Below are 22,100 nucleotides of genomic sequence, written 5' to 3'. Positions count from 1 at the left end.
ACACCACATGACAACGTATCAATCTAAAAACTAAAGCTTCAGGGAAAAGTAAGTGCATGATGCAGCAGGACACCACTCGCCGTGGCGAGGCCCTTTCCTCACAGAAAATAACTGGCAGCCCCGCCGCCAAGCAAGCGCTCACCCTTTCCACGCCCCTACGGCCTCCCAACTGACACTCAACGCGAACACCCACTCACGCCTCGCCGCAGCCGTGACTGACAGCGCCCAGAACAATAAACCATTGAGGGCGTGGCCCAACATCAACCAATTGGAACGCCGGAATGTGTAAAAGGGGCGGTGCTTGGGTCAGCGACCGTTGCCGCGCAACTCAGCGCGGGTTTGTTTGTTGGTTGAGACAAAGGCCCTTCGTGCCGAGTTTAATCACGGGTCAATTTACCGGTACGTCTTTGTACAGTGGTATTTCAGAGCGCCCATGCACAGGGAGAACGTGTACACTCCTTATCCGGAATTGAACCCATGCTGCCGGTGCCGTAAAGTGTTGAAGCGCCAGCTTCACTGGGAGACTATAAATCAGTAAAGATAGGTGATAATCTGCTCTGCTCTCTCTCTTTCTCTGTCTCTACACTCTTGACTATGGTTAAGCACAATTCAAATGCCAAGAATAAACACTGCTGTGGATGGTAAAAATCCCAGGTGCCTATGAGATGGCATACAGGAGTGAGCTAGATCAGTGGTGTGGCTACAATGACCTCCTTACAGATAGCACCAAAATGAACTCACTCTGATACCCTGAGCCGTACTATCATTGTGCTAACTGCTACACTATCATGGTATTTCATCGAAGAAGCTTACAAATATCAATGGATGTATGGTGGAGAGCATTCTGACTGGCTGCATCACTGTTGCAGGATGGTGTATGGGGGCTCCTGTGCAGAGGATGGCAAACGGCTGAAGAGGATTGTAGACTCAGCCATCTCCATGACACTCTGCTACAAAACAAATTTCACATCAAATGAAGTAGTGCTAATGAACCTGATTGTGATTTTATACACCTCAATTATATCTCCCCGCAGCCTGCTTTGTTCCAAAGGAAACAGCTGGTTCTCTCCTCAGACATCATTCTCCAGCCTCGATAGCATTCTTAAAATTCTCTTCTGCATCCTTTCTAGTGCATTCGCCTTCTTGCAGTGCGATAATCTTATCTGCGCACGGTACTATAACAGTGGCATAACAAAGGTTTTAAATAGTTTTATCATGACCTTCCTGAGCCAATAAACCTAAATATAATGTACTGTATACCTTAAACACCTCATCAATATATCCTGTATCATCTGTAGACATCTTCTTGGTATCCTATCATTTAATGTATATTCTCTTACCTCTTCCTACTCCCAATTACATTATCTTACTCAATTTTGGATTGACTACACAATCATTTTTGTGCCCATCTAACTAGTGTATTAATAACTTCCTCTAGTCTAGAACTTGTACCCTTACTCTCAGCCTTAAATCTATTATTGGTGCTGTCAACAAACCTCTTTCTGGCCTTTGCATTTCATTAAAAATTATTTATATCTCTAGTCCCAGTACTAAGTTCTCCAGAATTCACTGTGGAGATTAAAACAGTAAAATCAACCAACCATTACCTTACGTTTTATGCCACAGTATTGACTTTTTTAAATTCAGCACCTTTCTCCCTTAGGTCCAATGAAATATTATTTTCTTAATCAATCTTCCATATGACTTCTTATCAAAACTCTTGCTATAATTCATGTATGCTATATAAAATTATCTTTTCTCATCAACAGTCTTATTTCCTCTGAAAATTCAATTAAGTTAGATTTGAACTTTCCTTAACAAATCCATGCTAATTGTCCATAGTTGTCTTGTACTGTTAAGTGCTGAGGGTATCATAAATGGCTTTCAGTATTGTAATCATTTTTTGTGCTGGATATAATTCTAGACTGGTGTTGAATATTTTCTTTGATCCTCATTGACTTTAATTTTTTAACAGCTCCTTTGTGCTACACTCAGTCAGTTGCTACTTTGATGTCCAGGACAATCATTCCCACTTCACATGAGGAATTCCATTCTTCTGTCCATGTTTAACCTGATCCTTCAAAACTCAAGCCAGATGAGCTCAAAACATGGATTAATATATGAAATTACGATATTGTAGCTATTAGTGAGACTTGGTGGCAAGAGACCAGAACTAACAGCTCAATATTTTTGTTGAGCTGTGACAGAGTGGGAGGGATTAAAGGGGAAGGGGTGGCGTTACTAGTCAGGGAAAATTTCACAGCAGTGCTAAGTCAGGACAGACAGTAGAACTGGTCTAGTGAGGCTTTGTGGGTAAAACTGAGGAATATGAAAGGCATGATCATGTTAATGGGGCTATATCATAGTCCATTCAACAGTCTGCAGGATTTAGAATAATAAATTTAAATCTGAAGGAAGATTGAAGGCTGTTGCAAGAAACATACGGTTGTTATAATAGGCAATTTTTACTTTCCGCATATTGACTGGGACTGTAAAAGGACCAGGTGGGATAGAATTTGTCAAATGTGTTCAGGAAAGTTTCCTTAATAAGCATGTAGAAGCCCAAATGGCAGAGTTTTCATTACTTGATCTCCTATTGGGGAATGAGATAGGGTAGGTGGCAGAAATTTGTGGAGGGGGACACTTTGTATCTAGTGATCATAATCCCCTTAGTTTCAAAGTAAATATGGAAAAAGATAGGTCTGGTCTGCTGGTTGAGATTCTAAATTGGAGAAAGGTCAATTTTGATAGAATCAGAAATAATCTGGCAAGTGTAGATTGGGACAGGCTGTTTTCTAGCAAAGGTGTACTTGGTGAGTGGGTGGCCTTCAAAAGTGTAATTTTGAGGCTTGTACATGCCCGTCAGAATAAAAGGTTTAGAGAACCTTGGTTTTCAAGAGATTTTGAGGTTCTGGGTAAGAGAAAAAGGAAGTGCATAACAGGTATAGAAAGGTAGGGAAGGTATAGAAAGGTAACAAATGAGAGTATAACTTGAGAAAGTCTTTGGAGAATGCAGAAGTCTTTTGTATTCACTTGCTGGAGTATAACTTGAGAAAGAAATCAGGAGGGCTAAAAGAAGGAATGTGTTTGCTCTAGCAGACAAGCTGAAGGAGAATCGTAAGGGATTCTACAGATATGTTAAGAGTAAAAGAATTGCACAAGACAAAATTGGCCCTTTATAAATCAAAATATTTAGTACGGAGATTGCATTAGATGTTATGTTATAAGACATTAATGAGGCCTAATTTGGAGAGATGTAAATAAGGTTGAAAGAATGTACAGAAATTTTCCATGCATGTTGCCAGGACTGGAGGACCTGAGTTATAAGGAAAGGTTAAATAGGTTAGGACTTTATTCCCTAGAACTTAGAAGACTGAGATTTGATAGTGGTATACAAATTTTTGAGGGTAAATGCAAGCAAGCTTTTTCAACTGAGATTGGGTGGGACTACAACTGCAGGTCATGGGTTAAGGGCGACAGGTGAAAAGTTTAAGGGGAACACGAGGAAATCTTCTTCACTCAGATTGTGGAATGAGCTGCCAGTGCAAGTGGTTCATGTGAGTTCAATTTTAACATTTAAGAGAAGTTTGTAATAAGTACATGGATGGGAGGATTAGGGAAGGCTATGGTCCAGGTGCAGGTCAAAGGGAGCTGGCAGTTTAAATTGTTTGGCACAGACTAGATGGGCTGAAGGACCAGTTTCTGTGCTTTACTTTTCTGTGACTCTATGGTCTGGGCAGAAAGCAACAAGCAACAGTGAATTAGATATTGATGAGTAAGTGAGACTTCATAGTGATATCAATGGATCCCACTATTTTACTAATGATTGCTGGTAGATCAATGAGGTAGTAGTTAGATGGATCGGATTTGCCTTGCTTTTTTCTCGACAGTACATATTTAGACAACTGTCTATTGCTGGGTAGATGTCACAGCAGGAGTTGCATTGGATAGGCTTGGTTAAAGATTTGTTCTGGAGCACAAATGTCCAGCACTGCAGCTGAGCTGCACCTGAACCCACATGTTTATTGCTGTAACATGGAGGTATTGGTCAAAAGTGGTCACCTGTGTTGGAGGATTATCCACTCAGAAACTATAGTTAAAAATCATCTGCAATCACTCTAGTCTTTTGCATTTGCTCGCTGAGCATGGAGTCAAAGCCTCTTTCATTCCGTCCAAGCCATTTATCCAGCCCTCCATAAAAGTTGAGGATATCACCCTTGAAATACCCTTGGATACTACCTTGGTAGTATTCTCTCCTCAAAAGCAGACATCGGCTCAGAGATCACCTGAGTAGTGCTAGGGGGCTGATGTAAGATTAAGGAAATTGAAGACCAGGACCTGGAGGTCCAAACAAAACTTCTGGCCAATAGAGCAGTTGTCCTAAATGTATGGAGCTGAATCATGGATCACGTACAGAAGGCACCTGAAACAGATCCTTTACTCCCAGTTGAAGAAAGATCAGCAACCCCATTGGTGGGCAAAGGAAATGCTTCAAAGGTGACATCAAACTCACTGAGGAAACCCAATATGATGTCTAAAAAAAGGGGAAAACATTGCACTCACCTGGAGGAAATCTGTTTAAGAGGGAGCTGTGATACCTGAGAACGACCTCACACAGTGCCGAAGAAAGCAAGTGGCAGCTGCAAAAGGAGAGACTGGACAACACAAAAGACCCAGCTACTAACCACAGCCACCACTTACTCTTGTCCACACTACACCAGAATATGTGGATCCCAGAGCGGTCTCTATTAGTGGGTCCTGAGGACCCACCAATAGATAAACCCTTTGGGAGAACATCATACTTGATGCAAGTGATCTCACTACTACTAGTGCTACCTCTGGGGAGTTAATTGGTTAACTAGACACCACTAATACAAATGGATCAGACTATTGATATGATCAAATGCAAGATGAAACTCCAATATTTATACTCAATGGGAGAAATAAGGGAAAACCTGAAATGAGTCAAAAAAGGTTGGCCACAGAAGGTGGGGTTGGGGGGTACAAAAAGTTAGGAAAGAATTCAAACAAATAATAAAAAAAATCAGAGAATTAACAAAATTAAATTAAAATAGAATATAACAAAACATCAGGACAAGGGTAGATGTGCTAAAATAGACACAAGATAAAGTGCTAGACAATGTGGTATTGCCAAATATCTAACTTTTTGATTGTAGGCTGGTTCTTCCAATATGCATGAAGGCAATCCATTTAGACCAGTTGTAACAACAAGAGAAATATAAATTCATTATTTTGCATAGTAGATATGATCTTAGAAGGTCAAGAAAGATATAAAGGCTTTGGAGACAGAAAGTGTGTATGGGGATATGTGGAAATAGACTTTGAAAAAATAAACTGGTCTGGTTGGATTCCCTTCATGCATATCAGAAGAACCAGCCCACAACCAAAGAGTTAGATCAACAGCTTGGCAGTCCTTTTACATCTATTCCAGAATGATAGTGGTAAATAATTGGACAGCTGAAAGGAAGAAGAGTTTCCAAGAATATCACCATCTTCAAATAATGCTACAAAGATGAGGCTGAAAACACAATAGCCATTTTCAGTTTAATCTTGTGGTCGTCCATAATAGGAGCTAGTCTCCAGCCAATGGGATTTGTTCCATGAAGTGGTTGAGAGCACTGGACACAGTGAAGGATACCAGGCGGGGAACATCCTGGTCGTAGTGCTGATGACTGTGTTCCAGGATTAGCTGCACATCTAGCTGAAGTGTTTCAGTACAATTGCGATACTGGCATCTACCCAATTCATGTGGAAAAATCCACACTTATCTCCTGTTTATAAAAGTCAGGACTGTCCAAAATACCTGAATTCCATAAGAGTATTGAGAGAAACAACTCTTGACATAAAGACAGCATTTGTCTGAGAATCACGTCAAGAAACCTTATAAAAGTAGCCAATGGAAAATCAAAGGGAAGACTTGCTACTGGCTATAGTCATATCACACAAAGGAAAATGCTTTAAAATGTATTTGAAATTAAATATCATGATAGTTAGAAATTTTCCCAAAGAATCAGTACATGGCTCGTAGAAAAAACCCAAGGCAAGTGACACATTATGTTAAAGATTAACTTATCATTACTAAAACTGCTGCGTGCATCATACTATTCCAATCTATATTATAGCTAAGCCATCCTTATCAATTCCTTGAACAGACTTTAACTTCACGCTTGCAATACTTGGCACACTGTTGATGTTCATAATGAAATTTCAGTTTGCTTGTAGTTCCAAAATCTGGCCAGGAGATGGCCCTTCTTTAGAGGCACTGATCTTCCAATCAGAATCAAGGTTTATTATCACTGTGCTATATGATGTGAAATTCGTTGCTTTGAGGCAACAGGACAGTGCAAAGACAGTAAGTTATTAGAACTTACAAAATGAATAATGCAAAAAAGTAATAATAAAGTAGTGTTTATGGGTTCATGGACCATTAAGAAACGATGGTGGAGGAGGGTGTAAGTATTAGCATTGTAATTGAACATGATTTATCTGAATCCCCCATACACCATGGTTCTATTGGCAGCATCAACATTGGGTACTATAGTTAATATCAGAGACTGGATGAACCTTTCATAATCCAAAATGGCAGAATTTACCAGATGCTGCATCAGTATTATGGTTATACCTCTCATCCTCTTCCAGGTACTTCTGATATTTCTTCCTTTCTCCTGTTACAAAGATTTCTTCCCACTATTCATTCAATTTTCTACATCATTGTTCTTGTCTCTTCTCCCTTCCAGAACCAGAATTCGGATCTCCTTTGTCCACATCTTTGACAATTTTACATCTAACAGATCATTCGTGTTGATTTCCAATGTGACGTCACAACCAAAGCAATCTCCCTCACTTTCCCTTTCAGCATTCTAAGCTGTTCCTTCAGAAACAATTTGCTTCATTCTTTTATTTCCAGCTATCTCTGGAGAAACAAAGAACTGGAAGACTGGAGAAATTAAATGACATAAGGAATCACCACGCAAGGCAAAAGGTAAGAGAGGAACTACAGACAAGTTTGGTTAAAACGTCATTAGGAAATTAGAAGAATTAATTAGAGTCTGAACAAATGTAGGCCATATGTGATGTACCTGGGTTGAACTTTTTAAGGTGATGACTACAGTAGCTGACAATTTAATAGATCTTATTTAAATAGGTCTCCAGAAGACAATTCTTAAGGTTCCCTGTAAGGTTTATGTAGCGTTCTCGCACAGGTGTAAAAGAACTCTGAACTAAACACCAAGCATAAACCAGTCACTGAGGCGGTCCCAGTAAGATTAACCGTTTACTGTTCACTCTTCCACATTAACGTATGGTGAAAACTGTTGATAAAACAATACAAAATATATACAGTATTTGTTTCCTTCTTGACATCACATTTACATCATAAATACATGCAAAAGCTAAAACTACAACAACTATATTACATTAAAGTGCAACAGACAGTCAGAATCTGCCTACACCATCGACTACCTTAAATACACTTCAACACAAACTATCCGCAACTCTTTAAATAACAAAAAACGTAAACTTTGTCAATCATCATTACTTTTAACAGAATCAGCGTTAACATTTTTAATTCAGCATATCGATAATCTCATGAATTTATGGCGTTGCTTCACTGATGTTTCTAGTGCGTAGAAAGAAAACTTTCGTGCGCTGATCCTGCACACACATAAGCCCCCTCCTTCCTGTTTCTCCAAACCGGTATTTTCCTACAAGACATGGCGTAAGCAGGTGTGACGTCATCGCATGCCACGATATATCACAGACAACGAATTTACTTTAAACAACCTTAACTTTAACTAGAAAACGATAACAAATGAATTGCTAAAGCAAAAATATAATAAACTAAACAAATGCCATAAAGGCAACACACTCCCCGCCTGATCTTCGTAGGGTCACAATGAACATGATACAAACTTCAGTCTCTAAATCAGTCCTTAGGGAGAAGTAGAATGACTTCTGCAACTGGCCTTTGGTAAATTTTCACATCACCTTGGTCAGAAGTTTTCAACTCAACCTTCCTGACATGTCCATCCCCACTAGGGAATGTAGCAGTGATTCTGGCCATTGGCCAGCAGTTGCAGGTGATTTGCTTGTCCCTGAGCAGGACTAAATCTCCAACTTGAAGATTCCTTCTGGGTTCTGTCCACTTTCGTCTGTGTTGCAACAAAGGTAGATATTCATGCCTCCAACAAGACCAGAACTGATTTGCCAGAGCCTGGACCTGTCTCCATTGCTTTGTGTACAAATCCTTATCAGAGAAGTCTCCTGGTGGAGGGGGAGCTCCTGCCTTCTGCATAAGGAGCATTGATGGCGAGAGTATGAAGGGGTTTTCCGGGTCAGAAGACACAGGTAGGAGTGGCCGTGCATTTATAATGGCTGTGACCTCTGCCATTAGTGTGCACAGTACCCCATGGGTCAGTCGGGTGCATTGCTGCAGAAATATTGAATCAAGAATTCTTCTGGCGATACCAATCATCCACTCCCATGTGCCTCTCATGTGAGAGGCATGTGGTGTGATAAACTCCCAGTTGCATCCCTGCTGACTGAGGTACTTTTGCATCATTTTGTCCATCCCCGGCTCCTTGGATGCTCCAACAAAGTTCCTGTCGCAATCAGACCTTAACTGTTTTGCAGGGCCTCTTAGCGCAAAGAAGCGCCTGAGAGCATTAATGCAGCTGGATGTATCCAAAGATTCAATGACCTCAGTGTGTACCGCTCTTGAACTCATGCAGCTAAACATGATGGCCCACCGCTTGCTCTCTGCTTGTCTTCCTCTGGTGCATCTCGTAGTGGTAGTCCAGGGACCAAATACGTCGAGCCCCACATATGTAAAAGGAGGGCAGGCTTCGAGGCATTCTGGTGGGAGATCCGCCATACGTTGAGCTTCCAGCATCCCTCGCAGTTTCCTGCAGGTTATACATTTGTGAAGTACTGAATTGATCAGTGTTTTACCTCCCAAGATCCACAGTCCCACTGCCCTTATTGCTCCTTCTGTCAGGTGATGGCCCTGATGCCTTACCTGTTCATGATGATGGCGAGTGAGCAGTAAGGACAGGATTACTGAACTCTTTTCTGAAGCTGGAAGTTGGGAGTGTATTAACTGGCCTCCAGTGCAAATGATATCGTTCTTCAGGATCGGGTTGAATTTCCTCAAAGGGCTGTCCTTTGGTATTGGTTTATTAGCTTGAAGAGCTGAAAACTCCCCTGCAAAAGCTGCTCTTTGAGTTGCTTTAAAGGTGACGTCCTTTGCCTGGGCCAATTTGTCTGCAGTGCGAGGTAAGTTACATTCGTGCCATAATAAACGGAGGAAATTGCGATGGTCCTCCTGTACTAAGAAGCAATGGAACATCTGCTGGATGTCCGCTAAGATTGCAACCTTCTCCTTCCGGAAGCGCAGCAGGACCCCGAGAAGGGTATTGTTAAGGTCGGGGCCTGCAAGGAGCACGTCATTAAGGGAGATACCAGTGCACTGAGCACTGGAGTCAAAGACCACCCTGATCTGATTGGGCTTTTGTGGGTGGTAAACCCCAAACGTTGGGAGGTATCAGCACTCCTTGCCTTCCCTCAGTGGCAGCGCTACTTCAGCATGTCCATTAGTGAAGATCTTCTCCATAAATGCTACGTATTGTTGCATCTTAGATTTCCTTTTCAGGGTTTTTTGCAAGGACGTGAACCGCTTGACTGCCTGCTCTCTGTTGTTTGGCAAGCGCTGGCGTGGTTCTCTGAAAGCTAGTGGGGCGACCCAATTATTTGCTTTATCTCTGAAGACCTTGGTGTCCATTATTTTTAAGAAAATGGCATCTTGTGCTGATGGAGCAAGTTTATTATCATGCTCAGTTTGAACGAAGACTGACTGACCCAACGTCTTGTCGGTTACTTTACATTTGTTAAAGCCTTGTCGTGCTTCCTTAATATGCATGAAACTTGTGCAGGGTTGAAAAATTGAATGGTGGCCACTCTCTAGCACATTGGTCTTGAGTGTGTTAACTGTCGGTTTGTGTACATTGCCAAGGCACACCTCTCCTGTCACCACCCAGCCCAGATCCAGGCGTTGGGCAAAGGGGGCGTCGTGTGGTCCATTGACCTGCTGCCTAACCTTGTGCACCTGGAGAACATCTCTTCCTAATAGCAGGAGTATGTCTGCTGTTGGATCCAGTTCTGGGATGTGTTTGGCGATGTGGTGAAGATGTGGCTGGTGGAGCACTGCACTTGGCGTCGGGATCTCAGTGCGGTTCTTCAAAATTTCATTGCATCTAAGAGCAGAGGGAGACAGATGACGACTTTACCATCCAGGGACTCGAGCTGGAAGCCTTCTGCCTTCCTTCCATTTGTTTCCACGCTGCCTGAGCAAGTTCTAAGGTAGTATGGGAACTGCTCACTCTCAATGTTGAACAAGTCAAAGAGCTTTGGTCTGACTAGTGAGCGATTGCTCTGATCATCCAGAATTACGTAGGCTTTGATGGCCTTGTCTTTGGCTCCCTTAGGGTACACCTTAGTGAGGCAGATCTTTGAACAAGAACGGCTTGACTGAGCTTGACTGCAAACTTCTGTGCAGCTCGAGCTGACAACAGTTGTCCTGGAGTGAGCCTCTCCCTCCCCGCCGTCCTCTTGTGAGGGTGAAGGAGCTTTGTCAGTTTGTGGTAACGGGCCGGGATGCATGGCCCCATCGTGATTAGTGCTATTACATTCTGGGCACTTCGCGGATATTGTACACTCTCTAGCAAGGTGAGAGGTAGAGGAACAGCATTTAAAACATATTTTTTTCTCCTTGAGAAGGGCCACCCTCTCTTCAATGGGTTTTTTCCTAAACGTTCTGCATTTTTTGAGGGGGTGGGGTTTGTTGTGCAATGGACAATTCTTGCTAGGGTCATTGTTAGTTGTAAAGTCTTCAGTTTTACGCACTAAGACAGGTTTATTAATATTGAAATTATTCAAAGTGGATTTAACTGGCTTGGTGTAAATTGTACCGCTACCTGGACTCATGAAGCTAGGGTCGTTTCACCTCTTCGCCTCCTTGCACACAAACCTAGTGAAACACTCAAAGGGAGGAAATCGACCATCGTTCTCTTCCTTGTACTCTGAGCCAACAGACACCCACCTTTCCTGCAACCCAAATGGAAGTTTGTCCACGATTGTCTAATCCCATATGAAGTATCTAGGTATGATAGACCAGTTAAATAGCCATCTTCTTTGGCGCCTTGAATCTCTATGAGTAAATCTCCGAGCTCTCTTAACTTAGTGTGGTCCTTGGCTGACACCTTAGGAAAATTTTCCAGTTGTCGATATAGCGCCGTTTCAATAATTTCAGGGGCTGCATAGCACTCCAGAAATCTCTCCCATGCTTTGCGTAAGGCTAGCTTGGGGTTGTTAATGTACACTGAACATATGCGTCTCACCTGTTCACATGATTCTTTTCCCAGCCATTTCGTCATAAGATCCAACTCTTGGGTTGCTCCGAGCTGGACTCCGTGGATAGCGTTGGCGAATGAGGTGTACCCTGCACGGTAATTTTCAGGTTTATCATCAAACTAATATAGTCCTGAAGTGACGAGATCTCGTCGTGCTAAATACTGTGCCAAGAGTTCAACTGCAAGTGGCATGCTGGCGGAAGGAATATGTCAGCGGGTATATGACTGAGGGTGTACATTTGCTATGGGATTTGCTGTTCTGAATTCAGCCTTTGCCTCTCCTCTTGCCAAATCTGGTAAGTTTGGTGTCAAGAAGTATTTGTCATCAGCCCTTTCATTCTTGAATTTGTCGCAGAGTTGCAAGGGTAAATTGTCTTCCTCGGATGAATGTGATGCAATTGGGCCTCTCTGAGACTCCTCATGAGGTGGGATTTTATCATATAAGTATGGAGAGGAAGAACGAATCTTCAAGTCCATTTGTGATCGGACATAGTCGCTTGTGCGTTCCAATCTGGTCTTTTCTGAAGTAGATTTTACATCATCCAGAACATGCATTTCTTCAGCATTTTCTATTATCTCTGCTTCTCGGTGTAGCGTCAGCACTTCTAACTCTGACTCTATCCTTACCTTTTCCTTCTGGTTTTCGGCTCCTCTGGCAGCCGCTTCCTTTTTCAATTTTGCTTCCTGTTCAATGTACGACGCTCGCACCTTGGCGGCTTCTGTCTTAGCTCTTGCACGGGCAGCCTTACTTGTTGATGCCCTACTGCCCCGTCGCTGGATGGCAACGACTTAATGCTGGATTGTGATGCCATTGTAGCACTTGAAACACCTGGTAATGCCGCCTTTTCACTGTAGTGTTCTCGCACAGGTGTAAAAGAACTCTGAACTAAACACCAAGCATAAACCAGTTACTGAGGCGGTCCCAGTAAGATTAACCGTTTACTGTTCACTCTTCCACATTAACGTATGGTGAAAACTGTTGATAAAACAATACAAAATATATACAGTATTTATTTCCTTCTTGATATCACATTTACATCATAAATACTTGCAAAAGTAAAACTACAACAACTATATTACATTAAAGTGCAACATACCATCAGAATCTACCTATGCCATCGACTGGCTTTAAATACACTTCAACACAAACTATCCGCCACTCCTTAAATAACAGAACACATAAACTTTATCAATCATCATTACTTTTAACAGAATCAGCGTTAACATTTTTAATTCAACATATCAATTATCTCATGAACTTACGGCGTTGCTTCACTGATGTTTCTAGTGCGTAGAAAGGAAACTTTTCTCGCGCTGATCCTGCACATGTGAGCCCCCTCCTTCCCGTTTCTCCAAACCGGTATTTTCCCACAAGACATGGCGTAACCGGGTGTGACGTCATCACATGCCACGATATATCACAGACAACGAACTTACTTTAAACAACCTTAACTTTAACTAGAAAATGATAACAAAAGAATTACTAAAGTGAAACTATAATAAACTAAACAAATGCCTTAAAGGCAACACAGTTTATCATAGGAACTAAGGCCAATTGATTGATTTGTTTATAAGGATGGTTGAGAGACAAAACACTAAAGTGTCGTTAGGGAGATAGTCTAATTGACAGGGTTTGATTAAGGCTGTTCCATAGAGGTCTGTGTTGGAACCAATCTATTCATTGTATTTATAAATGTCTTAGATGGAATAATGATTCAGAAACCAGACTTAATGATCATTTCCAAAGACGGTGTAAGTAACTTTCCTTCATACCTATTATCTGTGTTCAGCCCTGAATCTGTCCCAGTGAGATAAAGCTATCTGAGACTTCTGGACTATTATAATTTAGACCTCTTTTAAAAGTTTATTAGAACTAAATAATACTTATAATAATATAAAGTAAATATTATAAATAATATCATTTACTATTTTGACGACCTTTGACCCTGTCAATGGAGATAAATTAGAGAAGTTATATAAATGGGGGGAAAAGAAACAGAATATGCTAGAAATGGTCGGCAGATCAGGCAGTATCTGTGGAGAAAGAAAAATTATTAATATTTATCAGTTCTGACAAAAATGTGAAATTCTAACTTTCTCTGTTCAAAGATACTGGCTGACATACTGAGAATTCCTAGCAGTTTCTGAGATTCTAGATATCCCCCCTTAAATTTGACTCTCCTCATTACATGTATGTAATGACCTTGGTACTGTGATCTTGGTCAACATTTCCTCCACAAACTCAGATCCAATCATTGACCTCTTTACCGAAGGGTAAGAAAGGACATGCCCTATGTTGAATATGCAAAAGAAATCAAAATTCAATGCCAGACCCTGGTAAACAAGGGTCACTTTACACATTTAGAGAACATTTGCACATTTACACCATTGAGCCGTAGATGTCAATAACCAAATTCACTGCTGCCTCCAAGCACCAGTGAAGACTTTAGCCAACTACAGAAAATAATCTTTGAACACCAAAACATCAAACCCAGTACCACATTCATCTATGACAGAGCAGCAGTGATCCTTAATCTGCTGTATGTCTTAAAGTCATAAATTTATAGTAGTCACTTCAAGGGACAAGGCAATGCTGTCGCTGCAAAACCCTCCAAACTGACTGGCAGGCTAGACATCCAATGTCAACATACTCTCCCAGGTCATTAACCCTGGCATCAAGATTCTGACCTCACTCAATCAGTTTCGGGAGGCTACAAATTGCCTGGTGTGACTGGTATCAGTCTTGCAAAACACTTTCATTCAAAACAATCATTTTAATGTGAGCTTTGTCACACCAAGGGAGGATGTTCCCGAAGTCGCCTTTTTAAAATCGTAACATCCACACTGACTCATGAAAATCCCGAGTCAATAGTCATTTAGAATGGAGAAGAACAATCCAAAGAGACAATATTTGACTCCCCATCACAGGATCACGCAGAAGGAGTGCACAATATCTTAAACCAGCAAATGTAATTAGAGATGTGGATGTTCAATCATTTATATTAAAGGCTGAAGTTGATACATTTATGGACATTAAAGTAATCAGAGGATATAGACATGGTGCAGCAAAATGAATGTAGGTCATAAGATCAGCAATGATCTCATTGAATGCAGAGCAGGCTAGAGAAAGCCCTATTGGCAATCCTGCTAATTTTCTCATACCAGTCATGCAACTGTCAGGCAAAGTACAGTAGTTACAGAAATACACCTGCAGCCAATCTCTCAAACTTGTCCACTACAAATCTTGGATATGTTCTCTTCCATCATTAAACTAAAACCACATAAGAAGACCCTGCAATTTCTGACACGTACTGCCGATTACTACTGATTGGCCTTCCTGCTTTCCACTGATTACCAGCAATTAGTCTTCCCCACCCAATGCTCTTCTTTACTTTGAAGAGCATTTGGAGAAAGTGCTGGGAAAACTAAAGGCATAGCATGTACTCCGATTAAGGAAACTTAGTACCCATTGCCAAAAGCATCTAAACAGCATCACAAATGGCCAAGCTGGCAGATTCCTGAAGTATGTAGTTGCCAGGCTGGGCAGAGAAAGAAGCAATCTCTCCTCTGATTTTCAAGGACTTTTCAACTACTTAACTCAGTGTTATTTATTACTTTTTTATTATTTGCAGAATTTGTCTTCATTGGCACATTTGTTGTCAGTCTTTGTTTTAGTTATAGTTTTTCATAAATTTTATTCTTTTTCTTTATTTTCTTGTAAGTGCCTGCAAGGAAATGAATCTTAGGATAGTATATGATGACATATAAACTTTTTGTTAATAAATTTACTTTGAACTTTGAACCTAACCACCTTATCTGCTGTAGATGCATCATCTGTCTATGACAGCAAAAAGGACAGAGCACAACCCATCCGGAGGTAAAATCCTGTCCTTACAACAAAGACCTCCTCAGTCATGGAATGTGATGTTATCATCATCAGGGGCTCAAGGGGTTAAATGATCTATTCCTGTTTCTAACATCCTTTGAGATTATTGATCTGCTGATATGTTCAAGAAGTGAAGAAAATTATGTAACATAGTTCTCCATCGTGTAAGGTTTTACCTTCTTGTAAAACTCACAGGATTTTGGAATTTAATTTCTTAATGCCTGTGATTATGGTGACATATTTAAGTCATATTGTGGAAAATTTGAGCCATTTCAGAGAAGAACAAAATAACACCTAGGAACTTTAATATTTTAAGGAACACAGAATGGTTTATATAAATATGCATTAACGCATGCAACTTAATTCCTGAAAGGTTCATTGGCACTTGTCAGCTTTAGAACAGCTTACTTTATGGACAATTTCATCAGGTGACAATTTGTCCGTGTGTGTATTAAAACAAAACCAGGCACACTAAAATGTGATCATTTAAAAACTACTGAACTTGTGTGCATTCTAATGTTACAAAATCAGAATAAAAGTTAAGAGGTTCACTGCATACTAGTGTGTGATTATCTATCACTTTTCTCTTCCCCCTGCTATAATTATTTACAACAGCTACTCAGCAATCATTTGTCTTGCTGCGGTTTATGGAATTGTGTATACATACTGCTGCAAAGAATGTTGCAGCCTCTTAAATGTTCCAACATTAATGCCATTAATTATTTTCAGGCTAAAGAACTAATCCAACTGTTTCCTGGCAGGGATGTGGAGTTGCATATTTTGCATTACTGCCTGAATTTACAATACCTCTGCAAAGTTTTGATCTTAAGCAGTATAAGAAGGAATCCCTCAGAGCTGTACCCTGTTTGTCAAGAATGATAAGAAATTGGTGAAGTTTGATGATTTCAATGATTCTTTCCAATTGCTTTCATACTACCCGTGAAAGTTGAAGTTTCTTCTGTAGCTTCTCCCTGCCCTCAGAGCAAAGTATCCAACAATGAACTGTTATGAATCCACACTGCTCATTTCAGATATTTAGTCATAGAAAAGTACAGCCCTTTGGCCCATCTAATCCATTTAGACTGCCTACGCTCATTGACTTGCACCAGGATTATAGCCCTCCATTTCCCTGTCCACGTACCTATCCAAACTTCTCTTAAACATTGAAATTGAGCTCACATGCACCACTCCAAACTCTCACAACCCTCTGAGTGAAGGAGTTTCCCCTTGTGTTCCCCTTAAACTTCTCAGCTTTCACCCTTAACCAATGACGTCTGGTTGTAGTCCCTCCAACTTCAGTAGAAAAAGCTTGCTTGCAGTTACCGGATCTATACCCTTCATAATGTTGTCTGTCAAATCTACCCTTGATCTTCTGCGTTCCAAAGAATAAAGTCCTAACCTGTTCAGTCTTTCCTTTTAAATCAAGTCCTCCAGGCCCAGCAACATCTTTGTAAGTTGTCTCTGCACTCTTTCAATCTTGTTTACATCTTTCCTGTAGCTAGGTGACCAAAACTACACACAATACTTACAGTGGCAAGCAGAAGTTTGGGCACTCCAGTCAAAATTTCTGTTATTGTGAATAGTTAAGTGAGTAGAAGATGAACTGATCTCCAAAAGTCACAAAGTTAAAGATGAAACATTCTTTTCAACATTTTAAGCAAGATTAGTGTATTATTTTTGTTTTGTACAATTTTAGAGTGAAAAAAAGGGAAGGAGCACCATGTAAAAGTTTGAGCACCCCAAGAGATTTAAGCTCTCAGATAACTTTGAACAAGGTCTCAGACCTTAAATAGTTTGTTAGGGCTATGGCTTGTTAAAAGTCATCATTAGGAAAGGCCAGGTGATGCATATTTCAAAGCTTTATAAATACTCTGACTCCTCAAACCTTGTCCCAACAATCAGCAGCTATGGGCTCCTCTAAGCAGCTGCCTAGCACTCTGAAAATTAAAATAAACGATGCCCTCAAAGCAGGAGAAGGCTATAAGAAGATAGCAAAGTGTTTTCAGACAGCCGTTTCCTCAGTTTGTAATGTAATTAAGAAATGGCAGTTAACAGGAATGGTGGAGGTCAAGTTGAGGTCTGGAAGACCAAGAAAACTTTCTGAGAGAACTGCTTGAAGAATTGCTAGAAAGGCAAATCAGAATCCCTGCTTGACTGCAAAAGATCTTCAGGAAGATTTAGCAGACTCTGGAGTGGTGGTGCACTGTTCCACTGTGCGGTGATACCTGCACAAATATGACCTTCATGGAAGAGTCATCAGAAGAACACATGGAATTTTGTGCATCTTCACCACAAAATTCAGCATCAGGAACATCTAAACAAGCCTGATGCATTTTGGAAACAAGTCCTGTGGACTGATGAAGTTACACAGAAACATAGAAAACCTACAACACAATACAGTCCCTGCGGCCCACAACACTTCCCTACCTTAGGTATCAATGACAAACCTTACATACGTCCCTACCTTAGAAATTACTAGGCTTACCCATAGCCCTCTATTTTACTAAGCTCCATGTACCTATTTAAAAGTCTCTTAAAAGACCCTATCATATCTGCCTCCTCCACCATTGCCAACAGCCCATTCCATGCGCTCACCACTCTCTGAAAAATTTACCCCTGACATCTCCTCTGTACCTACTCCCCAGCACCTTAAACCTGTGTCCTCTTACGGCAACCATTTCAGCCCTGGGAAAAAGCCTCTGACTATCCACACGATCAATGCCTCTCATCATCTTATACACCTCTATCAGGTCACCTCTCATCCTCCTTCGCTCCAAAGAGAAAAGGCTAAGTTCACTCAACCTATTTTCATAAGGTATGCTCCCCAGTGCAGGCAACATCCAGTTATAAGTGATGAACAGATCTGATGGACAATGGGGTGCAGAGTTACCCATCTCCCCCTCCCTGAGAACCACGAACCATTACTGTTGCTATGCGGCTCATGAGAGAGAGAGATGGAAAACATGCAAGAACATCTGCTACAGATAAGAGGGGAGAGAGGCTGTTGATTTACTGTATATTGACTTCTACAAGGGTTATTTATCTTTTACTATTTTGCTCGTTAACATTCCTCAGGAGACAGCAGGAGTGGCCTGATTTGATGGACAGTCATTCAGAGTTGATGGATAGCTGAGACCCCGTGAGTAGGGATAAAAAGACAGGTCTGAGGAGACACACCAGGAGACACACCAGTGGACACTGATTGAGAGTTGGAAACCCACAGGAAAGGTGGAGGCATCGGAGACCGAACCAGGAGATCAGTCAGTAAATCTCACAGTGTTACAGCAGGGCCGGTGGGGACTTGTGTGTGTGTCCACTCATGCCACAGTAACAAGTCCACCACAGAAGAATGGTCTAGCTGAATGACGGAGGGGTCATAACTGAATGGCCACAACGACACGACGGATTAAGAAAGGAATAAAAGGTTTGCCTGCCGCAGCCGTTGCTGTTACATCTCACTCGCTCTCTCTCTCTCCAACGATTACAAAACAACAACAATAACTACCTCAGCACTCATGAAATGAACTGAACTTTATACTTTTCTATGACAATTCATTTACCCCTAGACAGCAATAGAGCTTGTTTATTATTGATTATTATTATTCCTACACTTTTAGGTTTATTATTGCTAACTTGTATTATATATATATTTGCATTATTGTTATTGTTTTGCTTATTTTACTAATGAACACCTTTGAATACAGTACCACCAAACTCCAATGGATTCTTCTGTCTTTGCTGGTCAGACACCCAGTTACAGGGTACGTAACAATCCTTGTAAATCTTCTCTGCACCCTTCCACATCCTTCCTGTAGTGAGGCGAACAGAACTGAGCACAGTACTCCAAGTGGGGTCTGACTAGGTTCCTATATAGCTGTAACATTACCTCTCGGCTCCTAAATTCAGTTCCACGATTGACGAAGGCCAATGCACCGTATGCCTTCGCAACCACAGAGTCAACCTGTGCAGCTGCTTTGAGCAGCCTATGGACTCAGACCCCAAGATCCCTCTGATCCTCCACACTGCCAAGAGTCTTACCATTAATGCTCTATTCTGCCATCATTTTGATCTACCAAAATGAACCACTTCACACTTATCTGGGTTGAACTCCATCTGCCACTTCTCAGTCCAGTTTTGCATCCTATCAGTGTCCCGCTGTAACCTCTGACAGCCCTCCACACTATCCACAACACTTTCAACCTTTGTGTTATCAGCAAACTTACTAACCTCCACTTCCTCATCCAGGTCATTTATAAAAATCACGAAGAGTAGGGGTCCCAGAACAGATCCCTGAGGCACTCCACTGCTGGGCCAACCTCCATGCAGAATATGACACGTCTACAACCACTCTTTGCCTTCTGTGGACAAACCAGTTCTGGATCCACAAAGCAATGTCCCCTTGGATCCCATGCCTCTTTACTTTCTCAATAAGCCTTGCATGGGGTACCTTATCAAATGCCTTGCTGAAATCCATATACACTACATCTGCTGCTCTTCCTTCATCAATGTGTTTAGTCACATCCTCAAAAAAATTTAACCAGGCTCGTAGGCATGACCTGCCCTTTACAAAGCCATGCTGACTACTCCTAATCATATTATACCTCTCCAAATGTTCATAAATCCTGCCTCTCAAGATCTTCTCCATCAACTTACCAACCACTGAGGTAAGACACACTGGTCTATAATTTCCTGGGCTATCTTTACTCTCTTTCTTGAAAAAAGGAACAACATCTGCAACCTTCAAAGTTAAAATAGAACTTTTTGGCTGCAATGTTCAGAGAAAAAGGGGTGCAGAATTTCATGAAAACAACACCTCTCCAACTGTTAAGCACAGGGGTGGATCAATCATGCTTTGGGCTTGTGTTGCAGCCAGTGGCACAGGAAACATTTCACTGGTAGAGAAAAAAATGAATTCAATTAAATACCAGCAAATTCTGGAAGCAAACATCACACCGTCTGTAAAAAAGCTGAAGATGAAAAGAGGATGTGGAATGAGCTTCCTGTAGAAGTAGTAGAGGCCAGTTCAGTTGTGTCATTTAAGGTAAAATTGGATAGGTATATGGACAGGAAAGGAGTGGAGGGTTATGGGCTGAGTGCGGGTAGGTGGGACTAGGTGAGATTAGGGGTTCGGCACGGACTAGGAGGGCCAAGATGGCCTGTTTTCGTGCTGTGATTATTATTATTATTATTATAATTATATGATTATTAGGATGACTTCTACAACAGGGTAATGATCCTAAACACACCTCTAAATCCACAATGGACTACCTCAAGAGGCGCAAGCTGAAGGTTTTGCCATGGGCCTCACAGGCCCCCGATCTAAACATCATTGAAAATCTGTGGATAGACCTCAAAAGAGCAGTGCATGCAAGATGGCCCAAGAATTTCACAGAACTAAAAGCCTTTTGCAAGGAAGAATGGATGAAAATCCCCCAAACAAGAATTGAAAGACTCTTAGCCGGTTACAGAAAGTGTTTACAAGCTGTGATACTTGCCAAAGGGGTGTTACTAAGTACTGATCATGCAGGGTGCCCAAACTTTTGCTTTGGGACCGTTTCCTTTTTTGTTATTTTGAAACTGTAAAAATGGAAATAAAAAAGTAATCTTGCTTAAAATATTAAAGAAATGTGTCATCTTTAACTTTATGCCTTTTGGAAATAAGGTCATCTTTTACTCGCTTAGCTATTCACAGTAACAGAAATTTTGACCGGGGTGCCCAAACTTTTGCATGCCACTGTATACTCCAAGTTAGGCCTCACCAACATCTTGTACAACTTCAACATAACATCCCATCTTCTGTATTCAATAAATTCTTTTGTGAAGGACAATGTGCCTAAAGCTTTCTTTGTGACTCTATGTTTCCAGCTGGTCCAGATCCCTTTCCTCACTGCCCACTACACCCCCAATCTTGGTGTCATCCTCAAATTTTCTGACCCAGTTAACCACATTATCATCCAGATCATTGATATAGATGACAAACAACAACGGACCCAGCAAAGATCCCTGCAGCACAGCACTATTCACAAGCCTCCAGTCAGAGAGGCAACCCTCTTCTATCACTCACTGATTTCTCCCACAAAGCTAATGTTTCATTAAATTTACTACCTCATCTTGAATGTCAAGGGACAACCTTCTTGACCAGTCTCCTATGTAGGACCTTGTCAAATGCCTTACTAATGTTCATGTAGAGAACTTCCACTGCCTTGTTTTCATCCATTTCCTAGAAAAACTGTAAGATTGGTTAGACATGACCCACCACGCACGAAGCCAAGCTGACTATCCTTAATCTGTCCATCTATCCAAATACTTACATATCCAGTCCCTTAGAACACCTTCCAATAACTTTCCCACTACTGATGTCAAACTCACCAGCCCATAATTTCCTGGTTTAGGTTTAAAGCCTTTTAGGATCTAGGATCTTTCAATCCTCTGGTACCTCTCCTGTCACTAAGGATTTTTAAAATATCTCTGATAGAACCCTGGCAATTTCTGTACTTGCTTCCCAAAGGGTTTGAGGGAACACCTTGTCAGGCCCTGGGGTTTTATCCATCTTGTTTTGCCTCAGTGTAACAAACACCTCCTCCTCTATAATCTCTACATGGTCCATGAAGTTGATGCCACTTTGCTTCACTCTATAAACTCTGTATCAATCTCCTGAGTAAATACAAATGCAAAGGATTCATTCATCTCTTTTGAGCTTCAAAGAAATGGAAGACCATTAGGAACAATTTTGTCCCTTGCAATCCTTAACATATCTGTAGAATCCCTCAAGATTCTCCTTCACCTTG

The 22,100-nt window shown here is 41.2% G+C and overlaps 1 long non-coding RNA gene across 1 annotated transcript; it reads left to right on the top strand.

The window, feature by feature from the left end:
• Window positions 1-310: 310 nt before the first annotated feature.
• LOC132404377 (uncharacterized) lies at window positions 311-15,571 on the top strand. Its single transcript, XR_009515512.1, has 3 exons — window positions 311-399; window positions 6,929-7,003; window positions 15,252-15,571. It is a non-coding gene; the product is annotated as an uncharacterized LOC132404377 (long non-coding RNA).
• The last annotated feature ends 6,529 nt before the right edge of the window (window positions 15,572-22,100 follow it).

The sequence above is a fragment of the Hypanus sabinus genome, chromosome 14 (genome assembly GCF_030144855.1).
Source record: "Hypanus sabinus isolate sHypSab1 chromosome 14, sHypSab1.hap1, whole genome shotgun sequence".
Classification (NCBI taxonomy): domain Eukaryota; kingdom Metazoa; phylum Chordata; class Chondrichthyes; order Myliobatiformes; family Dasyatidae; genus Hypanus; species Hypanus sabinus.
Note: the sequence above shows the minus strand (reverse complement) of the source record. Positions and strands in the feature narration are given on the sequence as shown.